The 25907-nt window shown below is 45.7% G+C and overlaps 2 long non-coding RNA genes across 2 annotated transcripts in view; one reads left to right on the top strand and one right to left on the bottom strand.

The window, feature by feature from the left end:
* Positions 1–5991, bottom strand: part of LOC309515389 — a 36298-nt gene extending 30307 nt beyond the window's left edge. The window contains exon 1 of the long non-coding RNA XR_014212450.1: positions 5695–5991. This is a non-coding gene — a long non-coding RNA (uncharacterized lncRNA). The remainder of the gene's footprint in view (positions 1–5694) is intronic.
* A 5617-nt stretch (positions 5992–11608) lies between these two features.
* Positions 11609–13836, top strand: LOC309515381. The gene is made up of 3 exons (XR_014212441.1): positions 11609–11757; positions 12123–12331; positions 12696–13836. It is a non-coding gene; the product is annotated as an uncharacterized lncRNA (long non-coding RNA).
* Positions 13837–25907: the final 12071 nt, after the last annotated feature.

The raw sequence follows: 25907 nt of genomic DNA, 5'->3' as shown, positions 1-25907 counted from the left end.
TTTGAATTACGGTCCTGGAGGAGACTCTTGTGAGTCCCATGGACTGCAAGAAGATCAAACCTCTCCATTCTGAAGGAAATCAGCCCTGAGTGCTCACTGGAAGAACAGATCCTGAAGCTGAGACTCCAATACTTTGGCCACCTCATGAGAAGAGAAAACTCCCTGGAAAAGACCCTGATGTTGGGAAAGATGGAGGGAACAAGGAGAAGGGGACGACAGAGGACGAGATGGTTGGATAGTGTTCTTAAAGCTACCAGCATGAGTTTGACCAAACTGCGGGAGGCAGTGGAAGACAGGAGTGCCTGGGATCACGAGGTGTCGGACACCACTAAACAACAACAACAACAAGGTCCCAGTTTGGCCCAAGCGGCTGTTTTCCCCCACACCTGATGTTGTTCCTGATGTCAGGTGTCAGGCAGGTGGAGACTGTTAAAACCAGGAATGGGGGACACTTAAATGACTCCCCAAAAATCCCAAGTCCCCACCACAGCCTCTAACTAAGGCCAGGCACCATACATACACAACAGCAAAGAGGCTCAGAAAAACAGACTATAAAATTGTAGCAATAAGTGGATACCCTACATTGTACTGTTTCCTCAGGCTATCCAGTATAGAATCAAATAATTCAATGGTTTGACCGATTTCCTTGGTTTCAACGGCTAATAACTCCTCTGGAAGGGCTCCCCCTGCCTCCATAATCCCTTAAGCATAAGGTCACATACTCCTTGCCCCTCCACAAGGTGTGAACTTAGCCTCCCAATAGGAGGCAGGAGGCGATCAAGGGCAGCACATACCTCAGGCAGAAATCCATCTGGATGGTGGATTGAATCCTGATACTTTCGGAGGAGAAACGCAGGAAAGCCTTGCAGCTAGGGGGATGTGTTAAAAGGTGTCAGTAGGGTTATTGACAGGGGTCGGTGATGGGCTCATGTTTCTACATGGCAAGCACTCCTGCTTTGTGACATATCTGCGATGTATTGATGATGCTGTTGAAAAATGTATTATGGGAAATGGGGAGAGGTCTTAAAGGTTCACGCAACCCCATGCTAAGGGTTCCCACTCTTTGTGTGTTTGAACCTTGTTGCAACTGTGACTGGGATTTTATGGTCTTAGATACATGGTAATGTTCATAAGTGTACCAACCAAGCACCTACATAGATCAGCACAGGAAGACCGACCTGGAACCATTTTGATTCCTAAACTGAGCAAATGTTTTCTCTGCAAGGTCAAAGTGGGAAACCTCCCCATTGTCTCTTTCCTCACAAATCCTGTCTTAAGGACACATTTAAGATATGAATAGGGTGTGAGACTGTGACCTGGCCCAGGAACTAAGTATTTATCACTACAAAAGAATGGCCAGGCTCCCCAGGCAATCCAATCAAGTAACCTGCCAGACAGGAGATAAACAACGACAGGGGGAAAACAACATTCAAATTTCTGTTGTAGACCGCCTTTTCTGTGATGTAGGTGTGATGTATCTGAGGGGTGGTCTTAGGTTATACCCCTTCTGTGATGTATGTATGATGTTTCTGGGGGTGGTCTTGATCTACAAGGTGGCAATTTCAAAAGTCTTTATAAGGCCTTGCACGCCATTTTTCTGGATTCCTCCTCTCCTGCCGGTGAGGGGAGCACCCTGTTGCAACAGATCAGTAAAGATCAAGCTTACTAGCTGCTTTGCTTCTCAATATTCTCTGGTTGGCCTCTGTTATTCTCTCCTACTAATAGGGAACCTTTGTAAGGACTCTATATGGGCTCTTGGATACCCCATAAGGGAAAAGGGCAATTTTTGTTTACGACACAACTAATAAAGATCAGGTCTACAGACTGCTGTTTGCTTCTTTAACTTGGCTGGAGTCTCTTTCTTTTGCTGACCGCAGAGACCCGCGGAGAGTCGAGCTGGGCAGCGGAGTAAATCCACACCTCAGGATTTTTCCTTATCAAGACAAACCTGGATAGGCTGTGATGAAGGGCAGCAACATACAGGCTGCTGGGTCGCCCGCATGACGACCGAGTTCCTCGTGGCAACACGAACAATGAATACTTTCCCATGTGTGCTTATGTGAAACAAAGGACTCAAATGACATGCATTAAGCTCAGTGTACATGTCCAAATCCACACTAGCTTCTTATCCACTGCAAAACAAGTTGGGGGCGATTTGCACTAGACCTTTAAATGGCATTCAGAGCATACGGTTTCCCTCAATGAATTATGGGCACTATTGTTTGTTAAGGGTTACTCTGAAGTGCTCCTCTGAACTACAGTACCCAGAATTTTTTGAGGGGAAGAATGATCTTTAAAGGTACAGTGTGTACGCACCTTAGCTGGGGGGTGGGGAGCAAGAGCATGCTTAACCCTTTCCCTACCAGAGCTGTTTTCTTTCCCCTGGGACCTGTCTGCCAATCCAATTTTACCTCTACCAAGTATTCCCAAAGGAATAATAATAATAATAATTTATTATTTATACCCCACCCATCTGGCTGAGTTTCCCCAGCCACTCTGGACGGCTCCCAATCAAATGTTAAAAACAGCACAGCATTAAATATTAAAAACTTCCCTAAACAGGGCTGCCTTCAGATGTCTTTTAAAGATAGGATAGCTGCTTATATCCTTCACATCTGAGGGGAGGGTGTTCCACAGGGTGGGTGCCAATACCAAGAAGGCCCTCTATCTGGTTCCCTGTAACCTCACTTCTCGCAATGAGGGAACCGCCAGAAGGCCCTCGGCGCTGGACCTCAGTGTCCAGGCAGAACGATGGGGGTGGAGACGCTCCTTCAGGTATACTGGGCCGAGGCCATTTAGGGCTTTAATGGTCAGCACCAGTTGTGGGAATGACAGACTCTAGTTCCCATTTGCAGCATATAAGGAAGACAGCCCTGGGTCGTTTGACCCTTTAATTAGTTCTCTTTTCCCTCCTATAAAAGAGTTTCGCAAGGCACTCTCTTTTAAAGTTTAAGGAACAAATAACTTTTGTTGAGTGTGCTTGCAGTTGCAGATCAAATATACAATGTGGGTGGATGTTTCTTAAATTGCTAATACGTCTGACATAGATCAAACTAGCTAACTCTGAGGCAGACAGCAGTACAACACAGCATATCTGCTGCTCTGTTAAGACTAAGTGCCATAACTTTCACAAAGTGTATGATATCACAGAGTTCTACAGCTCTTGCAATGGACCATTTACACAGGCATTTGGGGTGCTAACATCCCACAAAAAACCAGCAGGGGACTGGGTAAACTGTCCTTTCTTACCCTCAATACAGATGTTATAAGAAAAACTGCTCCCTTTTCCTTATCAGGTATTGCAGAGCCCATATAGAGTCCTTAAGTGGGTTCCCTATTGGTAGGAGAAAATAACAGAGGCCAATCAGAGAATATTGAGAAGCAAAGCAGCTAGTAAGCTTGATCCTTATTAAACTGTTGCAACAGGGTCCTCACTCACCACACGCAGGAGAGAGGAGGAACCCAGAACATTGGTGCGCAAGCCCTTATATAGACTCTTGAAGTTGTCCACCCTGTAGCCAGAGGTAAAGGTAAAGGGTCCCCTGACCATTAGGTCCAGTCGTGGCTGACTCTGGGGTTGCGGCGCTCATCTCGCTTTATTGGCCGAGGGAGCCGGCGTACAGTTTCCGGGTCATGTGGCCAGCATGACTAAGCCGCTTCTGGAGAACCAGAGCAGCGCACAGAAACGCCGTTTATCTTCCCGCTGGAACAGTACCTATTTATCTACATGTGGTACCTCGGGTTACGTACGCTTCAGGCTACAGACGCTTCAGGTTGCAGACTCCGTTAACCCATAAATAGTACCTCAGGTTAAGAACTTTGCTTCAGGATGAGAACAGAAATCGTCCTCCGGCAGCGCAGCGGCAGCAGGAGGCCCCCTTAGCTGAAGTGGCGCTTCAGGTTAAGAACAGTTTCAGGTTAAGAACAGACCTCCGGAACTAATTAAGTACTTAACTCGAGGTACCATTGTATATTTCACACATGGTACATATATTTAGATATGTGTGCATTTATGAATATTTATTCTATATTTGAGACCTCCAAATTCCTATAACACAGATCACAGCCTCCTAGGAACATTTCGCAAGGGAGAAGGGGCTTTGTTACGCCCTGGCGCAGTTTAAAGATGATGTTTGCCCCCTGTGGCTTGTTTGCAGACCCAGCCCATGCATATATTTTGAGCAAGGATTTTCCTGAACCTTTGACGGGGTTGAACCCTAGAGGGTTGTGTTTTGATAAAAGTTAATTGGCTGGCCAGCAAGCATTTGCTGAATCAGAGATGAAAAAATAGAACGGGGCACGAAGGCAGCAGGGCTTAAGACAAATGGAAGATGACCAAGGACTGTGAAATATACTCAGAGTCGAGAGTGGATTTCATTCTCTTTATTCAGCTCATAGTGGTGAGGAGGGATGAATTAAAGTCCCCTCAAAGTATCTGCTTTATATACATTATTTACACAATGGGCTGCGCGTGATTGGCTAATTCCAGAATTCTCCTGTAGGCCAATCAGGTTGTGGATTCACTTCCATCTGGAGCCGGATTGGGTGGCTCCTGCAGACCAATCATATTGCTGCATTGTTCTAGGACCAATCAGACTGCTGTAGTCTGAATCCTATTGTTCTAGGACCACTCAGACTGCTGCATTTTGGATCCTATTCAACTCAGTACATAACAGACTGCTGCTGAGTTAGTCTCTCCGATAGTCAGTAAAAGCTGAGGAGGAGGGGCTGTTTGGAGAGATTCCCCAAGCAAGACCCAACCCCACCCCCCACAACTGCAAGTAGCCTCCTTCCTTAGAAACAAAGACACGTGAGATGAATGCTCTGAAAGAGGCTTGCAGGGGATTTGAAGAAAAACTATCACATGCTGCAACGTAGCTGTGTTCTCTGCAAATAAACACTGCGGTTGGGGTTTTAAACAAGGCAGATAATTCTGTAATCACGTTGTAACCAAAGAACTATCTGTACTATTGTCATGCGAAGTTAATGGACTTGTTCCCAGTCCCGTCAAGAAATTTCTTTAGTTGAATTGCAGCTCTGATCTAAATACCAACCCACCAGTGGACCGCGACACCATTAAAGAAAAACCATTAGTACAGCAGAGCATTAAATCTAAACAAGACACCGAAACAACCCAGCATGAAATATTTATTCATTGGGAGCATTTTTTTTTTTAAATAACCCTGCTTCTCAACTGGGGGGGGGGGGAGAGAATTTCCAGAGCAGCTTACAAGACAAGTCCCTGCTTATAGTCAGCGGTACAGTGTAAAAAAGCAACTCAAAAGGAAAGAGGATTGTGGGGGGAGGAGGAAAGACGTGAACCCAGGCACTAGTTCTTAAAAATCAGGATTCTTGTAAAGATTGGCTGGAATGGAAAGAGTGCAAGGGGAGGAAGAGCTCAAAGTTGCTGGCCTCTCCACTGAGCTGATGAAAAGACTCAGCCATATTCCTCTCTCTCTTTCTCTCTCTCCCCCCATCCTTCTGCTGATGGAATTGTTGATGCTAGATGACCACGTTCAAAATACGAAAAACCCAAAAGAAGCCTCACCGAAACAGGAACTTCCAAAGGCCTGGGCAAATAAAAATAAGTGCTGGTGGCACATCCCTTTTAAGCAACGGTGGGGAACCTGAAGCTTTTCTGACATAAAGGTAAAGTAAAGGGACCCCTGACCGTTAGGTCCAGTCGCGGATGACTCTGGGGTTGCAGCACTCATCTCGCTTTATTGGCTGAGGGAGCCGGCGTACAGCTTCCGGGTCATGTGGCCAGCATGACTAAGCCGCTTCTGGCGAACCAGAGCAGCGCACGGAAACGCCGTTTACCTTCCCACCAGAGCGGTACCTATTTATCTACTTGCACTTTGTGCTTTCGAACTGCTAGGTGGGCAGGAGCAGGGACCGAGCAACGGGAGATCACCCCGTAGTGGGGATTCGAACCACCGACCTTCTGATCAGCAAGTCCTAGGCTCTGTGGTTTAACCCACAGCGCCACCTGCACCCTGGGTTACCTTAGGGAAGTCTTGAAAGCCTTGTTTGCAGAGCTCCCAGAGAACGAAAGTCACTCATCTCCCTGCTTTTCACCCCCTGCATGATGTCCTGGCAGTGATGTCTAGTACAGCTTGCCACTGACACCTTCCTCCATGTGTGGAGCTTCGACACCAACAGCAGCATCGGCGCGAGACAGGAAGCTTTCCATGCAACTCGGGAAGATCAACGTCGCAAATGGCATCAAACGTTACAGGTGGAGGACAGAAACAGGGCATCCCCTGGGGATACAAAGGCGCATCCCTGTTACAAAGGAAAGCTTTATCCTGCCTTCTTTCTCATATACCCGAATGCGTTTGGCTACCTGAATGCAATTTACACACAGTAAATAATTTAAGCCAGCAAAGAGCTACATGCTTTATAGCTTAGGGCAAGTGAGAATTGCTTGTAAGCAAGGGAAGCTTTTTTTCCAATGATAAGAGAGCTGGTTATTTCAGTTTCCTTGCTCGTTAAAGTGCTGGTAGTGCAGTTTGTGCCCTCATTTGTACTGGGGCAAAGGAACAGCCTAATACGATCTGTATCTTCATAGGCAAAAAACGTATTAATGCCTGGACTCTGTACATCCAAGGTCTATTAATTAAATGCCACATTCTGCTGTGTGCCAGATTCCTCAAGCGTACCAGGAACTCATCTTGCAGTATCCCTGTAGAGAGGGGGGAAAGTCCATCTTCTCCTGCATTACTCATTTAAGAGGCAATGATGAAGTACTGCTTTGAGAACCTATTGCTAGAGGGCTCCATCTACTAGCTGTCAGAGGATAGCTGCCTGCCCAGGGAGATTTCTGTGCTTTGCCCTGGCAATATTTACACTTTAGCTTCTTCCAGCCTTGAACCTGGCAGCCGAAGCTGCAGGCTAGGTGACAAGTTCCGGACCTCGCTGATAGCTTGGCGCAAGGTCCTTAGACGCAGACAGCAAGATCTATTGAACCGTTGCTGTTTGAAGGTCCAACCCCGAACGGAAAGAAACACAAAGAAGCGATAAGGTGCGGCGCAGAAGTCCAAATTGGTGGATGAGTCATTCGAAGCATGTCTGCAGCACAGACTAAGCAAGAAAGCTGTGTGGTGAAAGGTTAAGGAATCCTGCCTTTTAAACTGTTTGTCAGCCTAGTCCGCAGTAGAGCATCATTATTCTCAGGTTGGAACACACCGGGTTCAAAACACTTTCCGCAATCAGGCAGGCAGGTTCGATTATAGTCTCTCACAAACCCTCCCAATATCTTCCCCAACAAACATAAAATTCCTTCCATGTGAGAAGACCCTGCATTACGCAGCAACCTCATTTCAAAACAAATGTGAAGAGCAATTTAATAAAATGCCCTTTGAACTCCTATGACCAAATAGCATAATAACTAAGCGGAAGTATTTGGTCTCTGCATTGATTCCATCACAAGGCTGTGACAAAATTATCTGTAGTTTACCCCTCACAAAGCTACAATTCCCAGCACCCTTAGTAAGCTATAGTTCCCAGGAATCCTTGAGGGAAGCCATGTTGCCTTCAATGTTAGGGTGTGGATTTTTACATCCAGCAGTACCTCATTTTCCCCATGTAGGATTTAAGAAAAAAGGTTGAGAAAGAGAGTATTTTACCATACAATGGATTACACACTCACCCCAATACCTTTTCTCTTTCAGAGTTGGAATATAGAGCTGGGTGTACAGGCTACAGTTGTAAACTGCATACATGTCACAGAAACATGTCATAGAATCATAGAATCTTAGAGTCTTAAGGGCACATTTCAGATATGAATAGGGTGTGAGCCTGACCTGGCTCAGGAACGAAGTATTTATCATTACAAAAGACTGGCCAGGCTCCCCAGGGAATCCATTCAAGTGACCATTAAACAGGTAATCTGGCAGACAGGAGGTAAACAGATTTCTCCTGTAGACCGCCTTTTCTGTGATGTAGGTGTGATGTATCTGAGGGGGTCCTGAGCTACACCCCTTCTGTGATGTATGTATGATGTTTCTGGGGGTGGTCTTGATCTACAAGGTGGCAATTTCAAAAGTCTTTATAAGGCCTTGCACACTATTTTTCTGGCTTCCTCCTCTCCTGCGGGTGAGGGGAGCACCCTGTTGCAACAGATCAGTAAAGATCAGGCTTACTAGCTGCTTTGCTTCTCAATATTCTCTGGTTGGCCTCTGTTATTTTCTCCTACCAATAGGGAACCTACATAAGGGCTCTTGGATACCCCATAAGGGAAAAGGGCAGGTTTTTGTTTACAACAGAGGTCTACTACCACACTGTAAAGGTAAAGGTACCCCTGCCCGTACGGCCCAGTCTTGCCAGACTCTAGGGTTGTGCGCCCATCTCACTCAAGAGGTCGGGGGCCAGCGCTGTCCGCAGACACTTCCGGGTCACGTGGCCAGCGTGACAAAGCTGCTCTGGCGAGCCAGAGCCGCACACGGAAACGCCGTTTACCTTCCCGCTATAAAGCGGTCCCTATTTATCTCCTTGCACTTTGACGTGCTTTCGAACTGCTAGGTTGGTAGGCGCTGGGACCGAGCAACGGGAGCGCACCCCGCCGCGGGGATTCGAACCGCCGACCTTTCGATCGGCAAGCCCTAGGCGCTGAGGCTTTTACCCACAACGCCACCCGCGTCCTACTACCACACTGTAGGATTCTGCAAAAATCTGATTTACCAGGTATGGATGGATTTGAAAGTTCAATATGAACTTGCTGTCACTTTTCCTTGGCATCTACAGTCGCTCGGGCTACTCTGCGTTGATTCAGATTCATAAATCTCTTCTGTCACACATGGATCCATAATAGGCCAGGCCAAAAAAACGACAGCCCTAGCTCCCTCAGAAGAAACAGGCCAGGATCCAAACATTGATCCGTGTGCAGATGAGTGGTGGGCTGCAATCCAAGAAGAGGAGGATGTACTTTGCAAATGGATTTTGACTTCGGCACAAAGCAGAAGAGCATTCAGGGTAGATAACATATCATCCTTGAGAGAGAATACCTAATCTGCCCAGCAAGGCTATTCTCAAACTGCACTGCAGTGGAGCGCATGATTATGACCTTTCTATTTTATTTTATTTTTTGAAGAGCGAGCCCCTTCTATATAGGAAAGCCTCTGTAAACAAAAAGGCCAGAATATCCTGAGCCAAGGGAATATCATCTGAACGAGAACTGAGCAAAGAATGCAAGCATGCAATAGTCTCCTGCTGGAACTGGGTTGTCTTTTCATTGGCACGTGAATATACAAACCTTTATCTTGAGCCAGGCATTGATGCTGGGCCCAGCAAGATCTTTTTTTAAAAAAAAAAGAAAAAGAAAAAGTTAAAGTGAAGCTGCTTTTATTATTTTAAACCCCAGGGATAGGCAGTTGGTATTTAATCAATTAAATCTGTAACATAAAGAAAACAGGAATTGAAAAGCATGCTTATTTCAGACATCAGAATATTTGTTTTAATAAGAGACACAGAGAGCAATTCCATATTGAAAGACCATATGTCTCTTTGTTCTGCATCTGTCAGAGAATGCCCACTATCTGTCCACAGAAATGGAATTACAGACAAACCCCATTGTGTCCTATGGCTATGTACATTTTTTACGTTGATTGTACAGTCGTACCTTAGAAGTCAAAGGGACTCCATTCTGGAAGTCTGTTCGACTTTCAAAACGTTCCAAAACCAAAGTGGAGCTTCCTGCAGCCAGTCAGAAGTTGCGGAAGCCCCGTCAGACTTTCAGCTTCCAAAAGAATGTTCACAAACCGGAACACTCACTTCTGGGTTTCGATCATTCGGGAGTCAATTTGTGCAGGAGCCAAGGCGTTCGAGATCCAAGGTACAACTGTAAAAGCAAAAGCATCTGAATTATTTTTGTTATTTAAAAAAGGGTTTCTTGGAACAAGGCGTACTAAGTTTGCAAAGGACCCTTTCCACTTTGGCAATGACACATAATAAGCCTGTTGTTGATGTTTAGTCGTTTAGTCATGTCCGACTCTTCGTGACCCCATGGACCAGAGTATGCCAGGCACTCCTGTCTTCCACTGCCTCCCGCAGTTTGGTCAGACTCATGCTGGTAGCTTCGAGAACACTGTCCAACCATCTTGTCCTCTGTCGTCCCCTTTTCCTCCTTGTGCCCTTCATCTTTCCCAACATCAGGGTCTTTTCCAGGGAGTCTTCTCTTCTCATGAGGTGGCCAAAGTATTGGAGCCTCAGCTTCAGGATCTGTGCTTCCAGTGAGCACTCAGGGCTGATTTCCTTCAGAATGGATACGTTTGATCTTCTTGCAGTCCATGGGACTCTCAAGAGTCTCCTCCAGCACCAGAATTCAAAAGCATCAATTCTTCGGCGATCAGCCTTCTTTATGGTCCAGCTCTCACTTCCATACATCACTACTGGGAAAACCATAGCTTTAACTATACGGACCTTTGTTGGCAAGGTGATGTCTCTGCTCCCCCTCCCCCCCCCCGCTTTTTAAAATGCACACATTTTAGAACTGGGTAAAAAAAAATCAGTGCAATAAAGCATGCAGGGAACCTCCACCAATGCTCCCCTCTTCAGATCTCTGCCATTCATAAAGTGACAGACAAGGGGGAGGGGGCTAACCTACTCATCCCCACCCACGTGCTTGCTTTAATCTAATTGTGACTCCTGCCAAGGGCTTAAGGAGGGGTTTAAACCAGAATTTATGACATATTTATCCAGAGAGATTTGATACCGAGCTTGTAAACTATCCTGGACCTGAAATAAATGTCTAAAAATGTGTTATATTTTTTTAAAAAGCAAGCAAATATCTGTAAAATGTCTGGTTACTCCTAGATACAGTTTACTCAGGTGTAAGCCAGGCTTGGAAGATCAATAGTATAACTGAAGAAGGGAAAATAAAAAAATTTCTTCCAGTAGCACCTTAAAGACCAACTAAGTTAGTTCTTGGTATGAGCTTTCGTGTGCATGCACACTTCTTCAGATACACACACAAAAAATTTTATTTTGCCTATGGCAGACCAACACGGCTACCTATCTACTACTGAAGAAGGGAACATACTCTTGTCAGTCTTCCGTGTTAAGAGCGTAGGTCGTCCAAAATACCGTTAAAGTTTACACTTCAGTTATATCTATTTATCTGCTGTTGCAGGTTGTAGAAGAAAAACATTTTGCTGGCTTTTAAAAGAGTTTTCTATCAACTGAAATGGCATGCGCCATTTTTGGTCTGTTTGCTTTTTTCATACTGTTTGGGTGAGGTAAGTTGCCACATTTGTAGGAATGCGGGTGGCGCTGTGGGTTAAACCACAGAGCCTAGAACTTGCCAATTAGAAGGTCGGTGGTTCGAATCCCCGCGACGGGGTGAGCCCCCATTGCTCGGTTCCTGCTCCTGCCAACCTAGCAGTTTGAAAGCACCTCAAAGTGCAAGTAGATAAATAGGTACCGCTCTGGTGGGAAGGTAAACGGCGTTTCTGCGCGCTGCTCTGGTTCGCCAGAAGCAGCTTAGTCATGCTGGCCACATGACCCGGAAGCTGTATGCCAGCTCCCTCAGCCAATAAAGCGCCACAACCCCAGAGTCGGCCACGACTGGACCTAACGGTTGTAGAACAAATACATTTTGCTGGCTTTTTAAAGGGTTTTCTATCAACTGAAATGGCATGAGCCATTTTTGGTCTGCTTGCTTTTTTCATACAGTTTGGGTGAGGGAAGGTGCCACATTTGTACTAGCGTTTGTTGTTCCAAGTGAATGTATTAAGCAAATCGCTCTTGACTGTATTAAAGGTACCCCTGCCCGTACGGGCCAGTCGTGTCCGACTCTAGGGTTGTGCGCCCATCTCACTTAAGAGGCCGGGGGCCAGCGCTGTCCGGAGACACTTCCGGGTCACGTGGCCAGCGTGACAAAGCTGCATCTGGCGAGTCAGCGCAGCACACGGAAACGCTGTTTACCTTCCCGCCAGTAAGCAGTCCCTATTTATCTACTTGCACCCGGGAGTGCTTTCGAACTGCTAGGTTGGCAGGCGCTGGGACCGAGCAACAGGAGCGCACCCCGCCGTGGGGATTCGAACCGCCGACCTATCGATCGGCAAGTCCTAGGCACTGAGGCTTTTACCCACAGCGCCACTCGCATCCCCTTGACTGTATTACAGACATCCAAACATAGGCATTGTCGTTCTAACCTTATCTTGGTCTTTAGTGATGGCGAAAACTGGGAACTGAAACAAGCCATCAAAACAAATGTTCTTCAACCTTGGGTTCCTGGGTGTTGCTGAACTACAACTTCCATCATCCCTGACCTTTGGTCTAAACCGGATGGGGATGATGGGAGTTGGAGTCCAACAACATTCGGAGACCCAAGGTTAAAGGTAAAGGGACCCCTGACCATTAGGTCCAGTCGTGACCGACTCTGGAGTTGCGGCACTCATCTCGCTTTATTGGCCGAGGGAGCCAGCGTACAGCTTCCGGATCATTTGGCCAGCATGACTAAGCCGCTTCTGGAGAACCAGAGCAGCGCACGGAAACACCGTTTACCTTCCCGCCGGAGCAGTACCTATTTATCTACTTGCACTTTGACGTGCTTTCAAACTGCTAGGTTGGCAGGAGCAGGGGCCAAGCAACGGGAGCTCACCCCATCGCGGGGATTTGAACCACTGACCTTCTGATCGGCAAGTCCTAGGCTCTGTGGTTTAACCCACAGCCCCACTCTGATTCCCAGACCCAAGGTTGGCAAGCAGTAAAATACAGGGAGTTTCTAAGGTTCAAGTTTTGCATTTGGCTAGATTCCCTGGACATGGTCTCCAAACATGGTACAAAGTCAGCATGTAGCAGTAGTTAATGTTAGACTCTGACCAGGAGATCAAAGTTCAAATTCTGATCTCAGACATGAAGCTCACAGAGGGACTGACCTTGGGCCAGTCATACTTTCTCAGCCTATTGTATCACAGAGGGTTGTTGTGAGGAACCAGGGAACGGGAGGGCTATTATTATTATTAAATTTATATACCGCCCTATACCCAGAGGTCTCAGCGTGGTTCACAGAAAAGATCACAACATATATAACCAGAATAAAAACAACAACCCAATAACACCCCTCCCCTCCACCACAGAGCCACAATTTTAGAGGGTATAGGATGTCAAACAGATCAACCAAAGGCCTAGTTAAAAAGGAATATTTTTTGCCTGGCGCCTAAAGATGTATAATGAAGGTGCCAGGCGAACTTCTCTGAGGAGAGCATTCCACAGATGGGGAGCCACTGCAGAGAAGGCCCCGTTCTCATGTTGGCACCCTCCACACCTCTAGAGGAGGAGGCACACGAAGAAGGGCCTCAGAAGGTGATCTCAGAGTCCGGGTAGGTTCATATGAAAAGAGGCGGTCCTTGAGGTATTGCAGTCCTGAGCCATTTAAGACTTTCTAGGTCAAAATCACACATGACACCTTGAGCTCCTTGGAGAAAAACGTACAATAAATGTCCCACATTTCCTCTGATTTGATGCCCTTCGCCGAAGAATTGATGCTTTTGAATTCTGGTGCTGGAGGAGACTCTTGAGAGTCCCATGGACTGCAAGAAGATCAAACCTCTCCATTCTGAAGGAAATCAGCCCTGAGTGCTCACTGGAAGGACAGATCCTGAAGCTGAGGCTCCAGTACTTTGGCCACCAAATGAGAAGAGAAGACTCCCTGGAAAAGACCCTGATGTTGGGAAAGATGGAGGGCACAAGGAGAAGGGGAAGACATAGGATGAGATGGTTGGATAGTGTTCTCGAAGCTACCAGCATGACCAAACTGCAGGAGGCAGTGGAAGACAGGAGTGCCTGGCGTGCTCTGGTCCATGGGGTCACGAAGAGTCGGACATGACTAAACAACAACAACAACAATCCTTTTAAGAACTTGCACTACTAGCTCCTCCTTCACCCCAATCCAGTATGCCGCACAAGTCCATAGAGCAGTTTTCTGAACAATAAAATAAAGCTACCAAGTTAATGCAGAGCTACCCAAGTCAGCAGATTCCATATTCCGTTTGCTGGTGAGGAGAGCCCTCTGCAAACCTCACCATCAAACCACAGATCATTGCCTGCTACAGATCCTCAAAGTGCTGATAACTGTGTGATAGAACTATCACACAGGCAGGGAGGCAATGTGGCTTCTGAAATTCTGCCTTGGCAGGAAATGTCAAGACCCACATAACAATCATTTCTCACACTTGTAAGTTGCGTGCTCTTGCTGGGAAACGGAGCAATGACGACAGGCATGATGCGTTTGTGTTTCACCCGGGTGATGGAGGGAGGGAGAGGAGTCATTCTGAAACATCGCGTTAAAGAAATTCAGCTAGCATAGCCTAAAACGGGAGAATTTTGCTCCTGGGTGGGCAGGAAGGCAAAGTGATACAACTGTCATTGGGATCGGCTAGGGGAGGGAGAAAAGGGCTTCAAAAAGAACCAGTCACATACAGTGGTACCTTGGTTCTCAAACTTAATCCATTTCGGAAGTCCGTTCCAAAACCAAAGCATTCGAAAACCAAGGCACACTTTCCCATAGAAAGTAATGCAAAATGGATTAATCCGTTCCAGACTTTTAAAGACAACCCCTAAAACAGCAATTTAACATGAAATTTACTAACAAGACCATTGTTCCATAAAATGAAAGCACAATCAATCAATCAGTAGCTGAACTGGGTTCCACACAGTCACACAAACAAAACAAAAGAGCTGCAAAAGCAAAACCGAAAAATAAATAGCCAAAACAGACAGAAGTGTGGCACTCAAAACAGAAGTGTGGCACTCAAATCGGAAGTGTGGCACTCAAAACGGAGCATGTTCGGCTTCCGAAAAAAGTTCGCAAACCGGAAAAGTTACTTCTGGGTTTGCAGTGTTTGGGTTCCAAGTTGTTTTGAGTACCAAGACGTTTGGGAACCAAGGTACCACTGTACACACACATAGGTCACGGGAAGAAAGACACTGTGCTTTGATCCAAAGTCTGAAATGGATCAAAACATGTTGTCAGATGCGGGTGGTGGTTGCTCGTGAGTAACCAGGCAGGACCCCGACCTGTCTTTTGCAGGTTTTATTGTGCAAACTATTTACAGGGCCGAACCACAAAGTTCATGTCCGTCTTGGTCACTTGCAGAATCCGGGAGTGGCCCCTTCCAGTTTCTCCCCCAACATAAGGACTTCGGTACCCCAAGCCTCCTCCTCCCCTCGTTATGTTTCACCTCTCTGTGCAAGCTGGGCGACGGAAGGGGCGTGCGTCCCTCCTGGCCAGGTGAGGCGCTGGGGCTCTCCTCAGCATCCTCAAGCCCTTTCCCCGCTTGGCTGGCCCCTTCCCTCACTCCTTCACTGGAGGTGTGGCTTTCCCCACCGCTGGAGGAACTGCTCCTCAGGAGTTTTGGAGGCACTCTGTGTCCCCCCCTGCCTCCCTCCCCTCTTCCGATGGCAGTCCCCTGACACATGTACAGTGGTACCTTGGGTTAAGTACTTAATTCATTCCAGAGGTCCGTTCTTAACCTGAAACTGTTCTTAACCTGAAGCACTACTTTAGCTAATGGGGGCCTCCCACTGCCACCGCGCTGCCGGAGCACGATTTCTGTTCTCATCCTGAAGCAAAGTTCTTAACCCGGGGTACTATTTCTGGGTTAGCAGAGTCTGTAACCTGAAGCGTATGTAACCCGAGGTACCACTGTACTACATCAAGGCATCTCCTGCAAATCAACAGTTCTAGCTTGTTTAAAGTTCCAGTCTCCTAGAGAGGCACAGGAAGTGGTGTGGCCAAGAGAAATGATAGGGCACCCCTAACCCTCACCTCTACCCCAAACCAAATGTTTTGCGCAGCCTTGTGGAGAAAAAGCATCGAGCCACTTTGCTCCACACTGAAACACAGCTACACTTTTACCCATTACTTAGTAACCAACAGAGGGATTAGGACAGATTCAAAACCACTTGCTCAAAGCTAATCATTCTTCAACAAGCTCCTCACCACCCAACCGTTGTAAGTAGCTGGGCAATTAAGGAGCAGCAGAACTGTGGGTTGGGTCTAATCTCCCTATGGGGGCCAAGCAGTAAAAACCAGTCTAGCCCAGGTGGATTGTGAAAACAAAGATTTTAAAGGGTCCTTACCAGTTTTAGTACATGAAAATGATACGTTTACACCTTGCCTTATAGGCAATGATCTCGCTTTTAGACAGCATTTAGCTCAGCAGCAAAAAGAGCTGTCACCTAAAGGGTTAACTTTTGGTGAATGTCTGGCCAATGTGTTGAGGAAATGTGTTCCTGTCATTGGAAATGTAAATCAGTTTGATGAAGTTTGTGAGTTAGTAGAAATTTCCTTGGCGAAGTCTGGTGAGAATACCATGACTTCTTCATGGTAGAAATTCTACCTTGAGGGAGTTTGTTCCTGGAGATAGTTAAGCTGCACAGCCAAAGCCGATATGATATCCTTCAAACAATTCACACGGTTCTTCTTTGGCACGCACTCATAGCCGAGTAAGATTGTCTTCCACAAACACGGTTTTAAAAGTGAGTCTGGAAGTTACTGTGGAGGCCAATTCTAGATTCACAGGTCCTTCCACAGTGGGGACATTGGTTTCTGGGCAGGAGTTGATCACGGTGTGCATTTGCCAAGCATGCCTTCCTCTTAGCACATTTCTCCCATGCGTCCTGAGTTTGAGTGTCTTCAAAGTCCACGACACTTGTGGTAAAGGCTGTTCTCCAACTGGAGTGCTCGCAGGCCAGTGTTTCCCAGCTGTTGGTGTTTATACTACTTTTTTCCGATTTGCCTTGAGACAGTCTTTAAACCTCTTTTGTTGACCACCAGCATTACGCTTTCCATTTTAAAGTTCGGAATAGAGTAGTTGCTTTGGAAGACGATCATCAGGCATCCGCACAACATGACGAGTCCAACGAAGTTGATACTGAAGAATCATTGCTTTGACACTGGTGATCTTTGCTTCTTCCAATAAAAAAAGGTAAAGGGACCCCCTGACCATTAGGTCCAGTCTTGACTGACTCTGGGGTTGCGGCGTTCATCTCGCTTTATTGTCCGAGGGAGCCAGCGTACAACTTCCGGGTCATGTGGCCAGCATGACTATGGCGAACCAGAGCAGTGCACGGAAACGCCGTTTACCTTCCTGCTGGAGCGGTACCTATTTAGCAGCGCAATTCAGAGGGTGCAACCCAGATTGGTTGCCGCTCCAAAGTGCCACGCACAGACAACAAAGGGTAGAAAACCTTTGTGGCTTTGACACATCTGTGCTTGTTCAGGAGCGCTTTTGCTGAACAGCAATTTGCAAGCCCTTTGAAGTTCTTTGGTTCTGCATGCCATAATTTGCTTGAGGGCAGGCAGGAGGGGTGGGCACGTTGCACCGAAAAAAGGTATGATGTTGACACAAGATTCTTCCATACTCCATCAGGCCTAGGATAGCTTGTTGATCTTCCCCTCCCGTGCTTGATAGAGGAGGCAGGAAACTCTCTGGCTGACTGCACCCCAAGCGATATTATTCATCTGTCCCTGGTTTCCCGTTATATGCAGATTAAGTCCAGCCAACAGGCCCTGTTCCATCCCTGGGATAAGGAATGTAATATCTAAGCAAGTCTACAGGCACGTACGCTACATTAGACCAATGAAGCACAACCCTCATAATTTGAAGGCAGAGCCAATACATAGAGGAGAGAGAGATGGTGCGGAGGCCACAGGTGCTCATTTAAATTCCACACATGAACTTCTGCACCTGCTAGACTGGAATAATTTCCTTTTGCAAAGTCGGAACAAGGCTACTCCCGACTATCAAGGGTGCCCACAGTTGATTTTCATGGGGAACCATACCAGTGGCAATAGAAGACACTGTGACTGGGATTTTATGGTCTTAGATATATGGTAATGTTCATAAGTGTACCAACCAAGCAGCTACATAGATCAGCACAGGAAGACTGACCTGGAACCATTTTGATTCCTAAACTGAGCAAATGTTTTCTCTGCAAGGTCAAAGTGGGAAACCTCCCCATTGTCTCTTTCCTCACAAATCCTGTCTTAAGGGCACATTTAAGATATGAATAGGGTGTGAGACTGTGACCTGGCCCAGGAACTAAGTATTTATCACTACAAAAGAATGGCCAGGCTCCCCAGGCAATCCAATCAAGTAATCTGCCAGACAGGAGATAAACAACGACAGGGGAAAAACAACATTCAAATTTCTGTTGTAGACCGCCTTTTCTGTGATGTAGGTGTGATGTATCTGAGGGGTGGTCTTAGGTTACACCCCTTCTGTGATGTATGTATGATGTTTCTGGGGGTGGTCTTGATCTACAAGGTGGCAAGTTCAAAAGTCTTTATAAGGCCTTGCACGCCATTTTTCTGGCTTCCTCCTCTCCTGCAGGTGAGGGGAGCACCCTGTTGCAACAGATCAGTAAAGATCAAGCTTACTAGCTGCTTTGCTTCTCACTATTCTCTGGTTGGCCTCTGTTATTTTCTCCTACCAATAGGGAACCTATGTAAGGACTCTATATGGGCTCTTGGATACCCCATAAGGGAAAAGGGCAATTTTTGTTTACGACACAACTAATAAAGATGAGGTCTACAGACTGTTGTTTGCTTCTTTAACTTGGCTGGAGTCTCTTTCTTTTGCTGACCGCAGAGACCCGCGGAGAGTCGAGCTGGGCAGCGGAGTAAATCCACACCTCAGGATTTTTCCTTATCAAGACAAACCTGGACCGGCTGCGCTGACAGGCAGTAACATAAAGGCTGCTAGGTCGCCTGCATGACGACCGAGTTCCTCGTGGCAACAAGAACAATGAATACTTTCCCATGTGTGCTTATGTGAAACAAAGGACTCAAATGACATGCATTAAGCTCAGTGTACATGTCCAAATCCACACTAGCTTCTTATCCACTGCAAAACAAGTTGGGGGCGATTTGCACTAGACCTTTAAATGGCATTCAGAGCATACGGTTTCCCTCAATGAATTATGGGCACTATTGTTTGTTAAGGGTTACTCTGAAGTGCTCCTCTGAACTACAGTACCCAGAATTTTTTGAGGGGAAGAATGATCTTTAAAGGTACAGTGTGTACGCACCTTAGCTGGGGGGTGGGGAGCAAGAGCATGCTTAACCCTTTCCCTACCAGAGCTGTTTTCTTTCCCCTGGGACCTGTCTGCCAATCCAATTTTGCCTCTACCAACTATTCCCAAAGGAATAATAATAATAATAATTTATTATTTATACCCCACCCATCTGGCTGAGTTTCCCCAGACACTCTGGACGGCTCCCAATCAAATGTTAAAAACAGCACAGCATTAAATATTAAAAACTTCCCTAAACAGGGCTGCCTTCAGATGTCTTTTAAAGATAGGATAGCTGCTTATATCCTTCACATCTGAGGGGAGGGTGTTCCACAGGGTGGGTGCCAATACCAAGAAGGCCCTCTATCTGGTTCCCTGTAACCTCACTTCTCGCAATGAGGGAACCGCCAGAAGGCCCTCGGCGCTGGACCTCAGTGTCCAGGCAGAACGATGGGGGTGGAGATGCTCTTTCAGGTATACTGGGCCGAGGCCGTTTAGGGCTTTAATGGTCAGCACCAACACTTTGAATTGTACTCGGAAACGTACTGGAAGCCAATGCAGATCTCTCAGGACTGCTGGCCCAGGAACCCCTCTCCTGCAGGTGAGGGGTGCACCCTGTTGCAACAGATCAGTAAAGATCAAGCTTACTAGCTGCTTTGCTTCTCAATATTCTCTGGTTGGCCTCTGTTATTCTCTCCTACCAATAGGGAACCTATGTAAGGACTCTATATGGGCTCTTGGATACCCCATAAGGGAAAAGGGCAATTTTTGTTTACAACAACACCCACTTATGCCCTATACAAATTCAATACATAAATAAAAAATAATGTTGGCTGCCAGCGGAAGCTAGTAGCTTCAAAAGGTTTCACAGTAGCCATAGGCTAAGAGGTAAGTTTTCTTTTGGGGATATAAGGGTGAATTCAATGCATGCAGCATTAGAACTGTGGAAGTTAAGAGGGTGGTGCCGACAATGCATGTTCCATCTTTGTGTGGGACAAATGCACCCCTTCCAACTCTACAATTCTATGGTTCTCTGTTGTTGCAATAGATTCCTTCCCTGCCTCTGCATTGCCTCAAGAACTATGGTGGGGTTGTGGCATTTTCAGCAAGGAGGGGAATTTAAAGATCAGAAGTCAGCCCGTCGAGCAAACGAAAGGGTTTGTTTTATCCAAATGCAATTAAAAAAATTAATTTCTAATTATGCTAAGTTGCCTTGCGACAGTTTTCATATTACCTTTCTTCAAGCAGGGCAGAGACTGAACATTTGCAGGCTTGCATTTAACAAACGGACAAGGAGTGAATCTTAACGAGTTTGGCCCCGTTCACACAGAACGCTCTTCAACAAATTATTTTCTGCTAGGACTCTGTTTGGACAGACAACAGGGGAGAGATGAGAGGCACAGATGAGGCAGATGAACTGGAGATTGTGTAACATTCCTCACTAATCCCCAGCCAGCTCCTAGCTCCACCCATCCAGCTCCAATCGGATTCGGTTCTTGTGTGATCACATTGCCTCTTTGACAACAGAGCCTAGTGCAGCAAGTTATGGTCAGCAAACTTGGAAGGAGTCTAGCAAAACTGCTGAGCAAGGTTTGCAAAGCTTTTTAATTTATTAGAACAGATTCAAAATGATAGAATAGAGAGTTGGAAGGGACCTCGTAGGTCTTCTGTTCCAAACTGCCTTCTACCAAGTTGGACCAGTTTGCTAAGCACCTGTTCTAACTCCTCTTCATGTTCTTTCCCAGCACACGCACACACACACACACACACACACACACACACACACACACACACTCATATATTTAAATCAGATGCTAAGAAGTGAATCTGGGGCCTTAATGCAGGATTAGGCTATGATCCTAAAAACACAATGCTTACTGATTTAATAAACATGCATAGGATTACACTGCTAAAACATGTGCTCTTTGTTGTTGTTGTTGTGGCCAAAGTATTGGAGCCTCAGCTTCAGGATCTGTCCTTCCAGTGAGCACTCAGGGCTGATTTCCTTCAGAATGGATATAGGTTTGATCTTCTTGCGGTCCATGGGACTCTCAAGAGTCTTCTCCAGCACCAGAATTCAAAAGCATCAATTCTTCGGCGATCAGCCTTCTTTACCTGTATGGTCCAGCTCTCACTTCCATACATCACTACTGGGAAACCATAGCTTTAACTATAGGGACCTTTGTTGGCAAGGTGATGTCTCTGCTTTTTAAGATGCTGTCTAGGTTTGTCATTGCTTTCCTCCCAAGAAGCAGGCATCTTTTAATTTCGTGACTGCCGTCACCATCTGCAGTGATCACGGAGCCCAAGAAAGTAAAATCTCTCACTGTGCTCTACTACTGAGCTATGATGATGATGATGATAATTTATTATTATTATTTATACCCTGCCTATCTGGCTGGGTTTCCCCAGCTACTCTGAGCGGCTCCCAACAGAATATTAAAAACACAATAAAACATCAGACATTAAAAACAGGGCTGTCCCCCAAAGGTACTAGACCAGGGGTCGGCAACCTAAGGCCCATGGGCCAGAAGCAGACCACAGAGACTGCTTAACTGGCCCACGAGCTGCCCCCAAACCGAGCCACCCACTCGGCAAGTCCCCATGCACTGCACTAAACTGGCGCAGTGTGGCGACTCTCTTCCGCAGCTCCAGAAGAGCCCAGACATCTGAAATCGCATCTGCGCATGTCCGCATCGCCAGAAATCGCTTCTGCGCAGGCGTCTGGGCATGCGCAGACACGATTTCTGGCTTTGTGCTGCACTGGCCTGCCCCATGGAGGATCTCTGCGGGAGAGATCCGGCCCATGCCTGATAAGCCTTGCCAACCCCTCTAGTAGACAGTGTGGGCCCTTGGCATGGGGTGAAGGCAGGATCTGAACACCTGGAACTGATGGCAGAAATGGAGGGTAGTTACAGGGACCAAATCTCTCCATATGAACCTGCTGGGACCCTGAGATCATCTTCTGAGGTCCTTCTGCATGTTCCTCCTCCACAAGAGATCCCGAGGGTGGCAACACGAGAACAGGGCCTCCTCTGCAGTGGCTCCCCGTTTGTGAAATGCTCTCCCCAGGGAGGTTTGTCTGCTGCCTTCATTATACATCTCTAGGTGCCAGGCAAAAATGTTCCTCTTTAACCTTGGCTTTGGCTGACTGACATCCAACGCCCTTTAAAAATGTTTTGGCGAGGGGAGGGGAGGGATTATTTTTATTAAGCATTTTGTGTTTTTATATTGTGCTTTTATGTTGTGAGCTGCCCTGAGACCTGTCGGTATAGGGAGGTATACAAATTTAATAAATAATAATAGTAATTACAACTAATTGCCCCATAACAGCTGGTGAATAGGGACCAGAATGAATTAGGGTGCAGTTGAAGATACACCCCACTTTTCCTTCATTACATGTTTTTCTAACAGCGAAAATCCAAAAACACAACAGAAAATCAGAGAGTTCAGTTTCCTGTTTTAAAAAGCCCAGAAGACAAAGACATAAAAGCCCAAGACACCCAGTCATAATGGAAAGTGTGCTTCAATTTTTTTTTATTAACTTCTTGTTGTACATTATTTTACACAAATGGAATGTTAAAACATACAACCTAGATCAGTTAAAAAAAGGGGGGGTGGAATCAATGATCATTTACCGGCAGACCAAGTACATGATGAACCTTTTAAAAAATCCTCATTTCCCCAACCATACAAGCTCAATTAAAAAAGTTACAAACGTGTTACATTAGACGTCGCTAATTGCATTCTGGTTTATTAGCAGGGTAAGGAAGGACGACTTCTTGCCCGCTGCCACTACCAACGTTAAGCTGCGTCCTGCTCACAGTTCCATCTAACGTGTTGTGGAAATGAGTTTGTCCAAACAGCTGATTCATAGCATGAATCTCATGGTTTGAAGAGCACACACTCTTGGTCAGTACAGATAGTCCTGAATCGTTGCTTGGTAAAAAGATAGCCTTCCAAATTAACTATGCTCAAATGCGCCTTCTGACTGCTTAGTTCCCCCCTCACCATTCTTCAAATTATTCTTCCATCTTCTCAAAGCTGGGGAGATGGTGGGAGGTGCAATCTTGCTTCATACATGAAAATAAAATATTTCAGTCCCTGTTTAATGAGTGCATCACTTATCCTGGTGGTTTGCATGCTATGCTTCAGAAAATACTGGGAAGTCTGTTAGATGTTCTACAATGAGAAGATATGGGCAGAGAAGTTTTCTGTTCAGACACTGTTACCACCCACTATAAATCCTGGCCTACCATGAAGTTCTGGGTGTGTTAGAGGACATTCCCTCACTTCGTCAGAAGGTGTGGTGAGGCCCGACGAGACTGGCCAGTACCTCATGTGAACTGTATTAGTACACTCTTTCAGAATTCTTTCCAAGGACAGTGGCTCCTTGGTGGCAAAGAAAAGGAAGGGGAAAAAAGACAACAGAAAAAGGATTCCCTGAAGGTTTTTAGTTTGAAACCGCAGACCATACAATTTGTGAAGGAGCCACTTTTTGCAGCTTGCATGAACAATAGTTTGCCACTGACAACACTTAAAAGAGAAAAAGTGCAAATGTTTTGCCTAACAAAAAGGGGTTTAGGGATTCAATGAGGATTCACTCTGTATGTCGCCGTGTGTAGGAAACAAGGGCAAGCAGTTTGCTAGTTGTTTGATGCCTTCTGAATGATAAATCCACAGAATCTGGATACATGAAAAATTCAGTATTGGGTATCTTTTGAGATGTTTAAGCGAAGTGAAAAGTAACCAACTACTTCATTTAAAAACCCTTGACTTATTAGAAGGCCATCTTTAAAATATTTCCCTTTTCCCCCATCACACTCCAGAACCAAAAATAGCCTCAAAAATGAGCAACAGTACCCTTAACCCTCTGCATCTCTGCTTAATGTTTGTTCCAGTAGATCTAACATTTACCTCCATCAATCAGTCAACTAATATTGTAGCCAACTAATCTGGCAATTCATGTTTGCAGGCTGGAATGCAAAGCAAAATCTTTGCTGAAGCAACTTCTGAAACATTTAAACAGATGCCACATATATAAAGAACTAGACGGACAGCAAGCAAAGTCTGCACATCATTGATGCCATTTCCTTCAAACAGATAGGGATTCTTGCCTATTGGCAACTCAGAGACACAGAAAAGTAGTACCAAAAGCAAGTCAATTTTCCAAATAAATGCTGGACACACGGGCAGCTTTGAGTCTTCAGCACTGCTTTGCATTACTTTTGCAGTTTCCACCACTGTGGCACGAAACATACCAATGTACTCTAGAGAATGCCTTCCAGCAGCCTGAGAATTTTCCAACAGCAGCAACTTACATTGTTCTGCTTCTGAACTGCAACCACAAATTTGGCCTCCTGACTGAGTTAATTTAGAACAATGCACTTCTGTCTTTTCAATATATCCAGCAGAACACAAAGCAGACACCGTACTTAGGAACCAAACCTGGCTTGCTGCACTTGGGAACTTTTCAGTTTCAATGCAAAGGGCAGGGTCAGAAGCCAGAGCCATCTAAAGAAAGCTACTCCTACTGGACACAAGGAAGTGGTTGGGCCAAAATGAGGGGAAAAGCTCCTCCTCTGGCGAGATCTGTATAATGGCGTACTAATTGAGGTCAACAAAAGAGTTTGCTCAAATAAAAGAGGCAGGGCAGAATAAGGCTCAAGACTGCAGTGTGCAATGACTTAGAAGGAGGAAGTAAGGAGGAAAGAGATTTGAAGCTTAAAGTCTAAGACAAGGAAGTATAAATAGCAAGTTATGCTATCAAGAAGATCAGCACTGAGATTAGCTCATTGGCAATGCAGAGTGGGGACTTTCCATACCAGCATGTCTGCTTGACAAAGCAAAATCATCTGGAAAATCCCACTCTGGCTCAAAACCAGCCAAGGGAATAAATGACAGTAAAAGACAGGTTTCTTTCTTTTCTTTTCTTTTTTTAAGTGTACTGGAGTAAAGCAAGCAATATAAACATATATTTCTGGACTCACCTGCTTTTGTGTGTGTAAGGAGACTGAATAGAATAAAAGCTTTTGAGGCCTCAAAGGAAAAAGGTACTTCAATTAATAAATGAAGAAACCCGACTGAAAAGTGCCCAGTCTGAAATATTCACATTCCAGGGCCATTTACAAATTACATGGAATCAAACTCCAGGTTGCTCAAGAGTCACAGCCAATCCTGGCTCCCTGATATATGAACAGGTATATTGATTAACTCTTCCTCCTAAGAGCTCCTGTATACCAGTGTTACATGTACATCTAAAAATGTAAAGTACCAACAGGACACTGGGAAAGGTGGAGAATGATAAGTTAGTGCAGAAAATCGCAAGTACATTTACATTTAAATTACTGCCTTGCTTATATTGTCTCAACCTCAGTGTCTGGTACCAGCAGTAATGATCCCTGAAAAAAAATATCATTGAATCCCAGCAGCTGCAGCAGAAGATCTGATTTAAGTTCAAGGGAGGGAAAAGTCCCTGAACGGTACGACACAGTGCTGTTACATGAGATGGAGATATAATTTAAAGCCAATGAATGCAAGTCTTTACTGTCAGAAGGTAAAAAGAACTTGAGATACCAGGAAGGAGTAACAGGCTGCCTACAGGCTAATAAAACTCTTTTCTCTCTATCCAATATCCTAAAGCTACAAGAAACCACCATATTGCTTCCTTTCATTTGACAGACGTAGGTATTGGGTGGCAAAGACACGTTGCCTTGCAAGGTGAGGCGAGGGAGACATTTGCAGGGCAGACATAGAAGTGGGCTACTTAACCCTTCTCCATTTGCCACTTTTTTTGAGAGGAGGGGGGTCTTAACAGAAGCATAATTTAATTCTTAAGAACAAAATAACGTGAAATACATCTTATTTTTCGCTATATAAACATGTGA

This window comes from Podarcis vaucheri, assembly GCF_965113315.1.
Source record: "Podarcis vaucheri genome assembly, chromosome: 12".
Lineage (NCBI taxonomy): Eukaryota > Metazoa > Chordata > Lepidosauria > Squamata > Lacertidae > Podarcis > Podarcis vaucheri.
Note: the sequence above shows the minus strand (reverse complement) of the source record. Positions and strands in the feature narration are given on the sequence as shown.